The sequence below is a fragment of the Tupaia chinensis genome, unplaced genomic scaffold (genome assembly GCF_000334495.1).
Source record: "Tupaia chinensis unplaced genomic scaffold, TupChi_1.0 Scaffold148296_1, whole genome shotgun sequence".
Lineage (NCBI taxonomy): Eukaryota > Metazoa > Chordata > Mammalia > Scandentia > Tupaiidae > Tupaia > Tupaia belangeri.
Window position 1 is genome coordinate 873622 of NW_006208147.1, and position 5094 is coordinate 878715.

Consider the following 5094-nt stretch of genomic DNA (forward strand, 5'->3'; position numbering starts at 1 on the left):
CTCGGGATCTTGGGCACGCACGCACACATGCCTGGCGTGAGTTTTAAGCCACCGGGTCCGGGACGCAAACCGTGGTCGACTACATGGGAGTCCAGCGACATAGCCATTATGCTAACTGCTGGTTCCCAAGACATTGAGTTTCATAGAGGTCAACTGATGCCCAAAGTTGTTACACAATCTAAAAAAAAAAAAAAAGAGCTAGATGCTTTTTTATACTGCTGATGAGAATGTAAATTGGTACAGCTATTATGGAAAACAATATGGAGGATCCCCAAAAGTAAAAATATATATTATTTATAGTACATAATTTATGTTATATAAAACATATGGTATATATTTCTGTATAGTCCAGCAATCCCACTATTGGGTATATATGCAAAGGAAAAGAAATCAGTATGTTGTAAAGATATGCATACCCAAATGCTTATTACAGTGCTAGTCACAATAGCCAAGATATGGAATCAAACTGTGTCCATCAATAGATAAATAGGTGAGGAAAATGTGGTGTATATATGCTTAATGAAATACTATTCAAACATTAAAAAGTGTCCATCAATAGATAAATAGGTGATGAAACTGTGGTGTATATACGCTTAATGAAATACTATTCAAACATTAAAAAGGATGAAGTCCTACCATTTGATGTTAAAGGGACAAGCTGGGGGACATTATGTTAAATGAAGCAGGTCACATGCTGGAAGACATACCACATATCCTACTTGATATGTGGAAACGGAGAAAAATGTTCCCATAGAAGCTAATAAATGAAGAATGACTACTAGAGCCTGGGAAGGATGTGTGTGGGTGTTTGCAGAGATTTTGTTTGATGGAAACAAAATTATGGATCGATAAGGGGAACAATGTTTAGTGTTATAAAATATAGTGGGGTGAATATAGTTAACATATTCAACCAGAAGAAGTAATGAGACACTGTCATTTGTCTCAAAGTGGTTGAATATGGAAGATTTAATGCTAAGTAAAGTAAATCAGACTTTGAAAGCCAAACACTGCATACCCACACTCAGTATATACTGATTGTCTGCACTCTATGGCAGAAAAGGAAAGATCTGAAAATATGATAGCAGGGAGGATAAGTCTAGATACCAGAGTCTTTAAGGGTGGAGAATGGATGGTAGAGAGTAAGGTAAGAGGAGCAAAGGGAAGAAACATTTAACAGACTCAAGAATATAAAATTCTCTATTTAAAATGGTGTATATAGCAATATCACTGATTATCAATAATTAATAAATAAATACGATGAAAAAAGTTAGCAACTTACTGTATATCTTTGAACACCTAAAAAAGAGGATTTTGAATGTTCCTAAAACAGTAATGACAAATGAATATACTAATTACACTCATTTCATTGTCCCACATTGAATTCATGTACTGAACAATCAAATCATACTTTCACAAATATATATGATTATTGTATTTTCATAAAAATTAATTAATTAAAAAAAAGAGTTAGAATTCAAAGTGTGCCTCTGTAAGCCCAACTCCAGCTCTTTTTCTCCACCTCAGAGCTCTTTTTCTATACCTCTTGAACTCCCCCAAGGACCACCTTCCAGTGGCTGCTGCCAGACCAGCTTTAGGGTCCTTGTTAGTAAGGGAATAAGACTCTTTAGAAAGAGCAGAAGCAGCAAGAGCGCTGGATTTTGTTGGGTATCTGAGGAGGGGGGAGTGAGCACTGAGGATCAGGAGCCACCTGGAGTTTCCAATCAGCTCTCATTTCCTGTATCTCCTCTTTGGGCTCAGTCTTATAATCAAGTGAGGGTGCTGAAAGACTAGCATAGTGAAGACTAACAAGAAAGCAAATGGTCTCTGCATGTTGTGCAGAGAACATGCTTGAAGCCAGTTTGATTACAAAGAGCTAAAAGTCATTCTCAGAGCTCATCAATGTCTGTGAGTCCTGTTGCTGTCTCTGCTATGATAGCACCTAGCTACTCACCTGGCATGGCTGGAGTTTATGCATCTGGAAAGGAAGGCATTGCGGAAATATACATATTTGTTAAATCTTTCCACTGTGGGTCTTTTGGCTTGATTTCTAGCATAGACTCAGTGTTTATCAAATTGCTCAGAAAGTAACAAATGCCCAGTGCCCAATACAGTACTGGAACTTGGCTGGAGCTTACAAAATACTTACAGATTGAAGTCTTGGGAAAAAAATTTATATTCACCTGATCTTAAATTCTTTCCCTCACTGCCTTTGAAATTCCACTTAGCCTTTTATGTTCCAAACAATTTTTAAGACTTCAGATTGAAATCATTCATTTTTTATTTTGCTGATTAAAATTCATCGTTTCTTTAAAAAGGTTCAACAAGAACAGAAAGATGAAGTACTGTGAAATAAGAATGCAAGAACTGTAATTGGATGGCTGCCTCTGGAAACAAGTCAGTAGACAGATTGTTTTGTCTTCCTAATGTTCAAATGTTTTCAAGGACTGTTTTTATTATGTTTAAGCATTTCCATCAGCTATAGCAGTAATTTTCAAAAAGTACACCTTTCCAACTCTTTTCACCAACTAGTTCTGCCAGCAAATTCAACTTGCAGAGCCTTTTGAACTTTCAGCCCCGGAGGAAGGAAATTTGCCTACCAAGTGGTTGTGGTTAATGAAAGACACCTTCCTAGTCACTCCTCCTTGCTGGGGACTGTGCAGGTCACAGAGTGGTGCATATATCAAATTTAACAAAAAAGAAAAAGTGGTGATGGCTTCTACCCTTGGTGTGGGAGGGCCTGAAGTGGACAGTCCCTCATTTAGACATTGCTTTTCTAACCCTTTCCGTTGACTTTCAATTCATCTGACATTTCAACTGAGACACATAACAATCATAACAAAGGTCAACAATGAAGCTATTTTCTCCTCCAATTCAGTAAGTGTCATGAAGATTTGTGGCATACTGAACTCAACTTCCTCTCCTCTGGGAGGGTGAAGAGCTTTCAATTAAAGGAAGGCCCAGGGGTTTTCCCCAAGAGGATACAATGTTTCTGGGCTAGCTCTCTTGAAGGGATTAATTGACAGAGGGGCTCTTTGACAGACTATGAAGGGGTCCTTTATCTGTGCCTGCTAGGGACACTCCTGTGTCTAAAGTGGCCAAGTAACAAAGTTCTAACTGCCTCCCTTCTCATGGCTGAAATCTTTGTTATTGTTGCTGACAGCAGCATGCTGATTGAGTGTACAGAAGAGCCTAGGAGAAACTGGCCATTTTTCACAAACTGGGATTTGCATTTTTCCCAGTGATCAAAAGATCATATTCTGGGGCCAGCAAATGGCAGAGCGGTTATGTTTCTGGACTCCCATATGACGGAACATGGTTTGAATCCTGGACCTGGTGACTTGAAACTCATGCTGGGTGTGTATGCATGCATGGCCAAGATCCTGGGAGGAGAATGGAGGAGAAAGGATCACAGCAGGGTTGTACCTCCTGGGGGGGGGGTCATTTCTCACTTTCACTCTCACTGTCTCTCTCTTTAGTGAATGCACATGACCTCTTTTTTTTTTTTTAAATCAGATTTGTTTTCGGATCACATACATCCAATCTTTGATTATATTAATCAACAAATTTCCAAAAATTTCTGGATAGGATGAGCTTAGAGCAACAGTCTTTGTGAAAAGAAAGGACTAGAAAGTTCATCTTGAAGGTATAGACAGTGTAATTTTTTTTAAAAGGTTTATGTTAGCATTTGAGTGTTTAGGATGACTTTGGAGGCAGATTCCAGGGAAGGCAAAACCCCACTACCTGCCTCACCCTGTTCTGTGTTGCAGCCTCTGTTTATAACCTAGTACAAAGGGTAGTCAATACCAAAGCAGTTTCAGAGGGAGAAGAGAATTCTAAGTTTCTCATTTGTCCCTTTAAGATCTCAATCCCTTCATTCCTCACTGTCATCCCCCGATACTGCTTTCAGATGAGGATTTCCTGGACTTCTGCCTTCTAAGCTACATCCATATATACACTTCTCCTTTTCCGTGTTACCACTGAAGTTATGAACACTGTCTAACAGAAACCTTCCACATGAGTTTCAGATGCATCTTCTTCAGTCTCCGCTGACCCCTTTGTAAACCTCTTTAAATTATATACTACATTTTCTTTACGTGTGTTTTTGTTTTAATTAACTTCAATTGAATTAAATTTAAACTAACTTGCATCCAAGTGATAACTGCATATAATTAAATAAAATAATCAAATAATGCCAGTAGGTTTATAATGAAAAAATTAGCACTCACTTCTCCCCAACCTATCAGCTCAACTCCCAAGGTTAACCACTTACAACTATTTCAGCTAATCATTTTTAAAAAATTCCTCCACATTTATAAATAAAGTACTTCAATATTCTTTTAATTTTTTAAAATGATTTTTAGTTTCAGACATTACCTAATGGATTCCCATTATGTTGGTTAAAGATTTAGCTCCATTTAAGCCACCCAAACCCAATTTACCTTTCTGCATCTTTTCACTATGATAGGTATACTACATTAACATTTTTGGTTACAATGTATGCTTTTTAAATATGATAGCCACTCACTAAAAATTTTTTTATTATCCTCATAATCTTGTTTATATTACATTGAATTGCATATACTTTACAGTGTGTTACATTGCTTTTTCAAAAGGGAATGCCATGCATGTCAGTCAATACAGAGACATTAATCTCCCCACTTCATCATTCAATATCTTTTCATTGTTATTCTCGATCATTATTATCATTATTCCAATTTTTTTTAAACAATCACTATTTCTCATTTTGCTTGTAAAAAGACTTTACCCGACATGAAATACTTCTCAGAGCAATCCAGTTGAGAATGCTATATACGTCATCATCAACAGGTAATAAGCCATATCTGTGTCCCATGAATGTCCTGCTTCTCTATTTGTTCTCTTGCTATCTTTCTCTATCTTCTTCTCTTCACCCCTCCCCATTCCACACTGTCTTATTCTCGTTAAGTACTCTCACTGCTTTTTTTTTTTTTGGTAGAGGTTTTTCGATATAGGGCACATGAGCTCGCCAGACAGACAGAAAGAGACATAGAGACAGAAAGCGAGAAATCACCCCCCAGGGGGGATGGTCACGCCGCAATCCCTTCTCCTCCATTC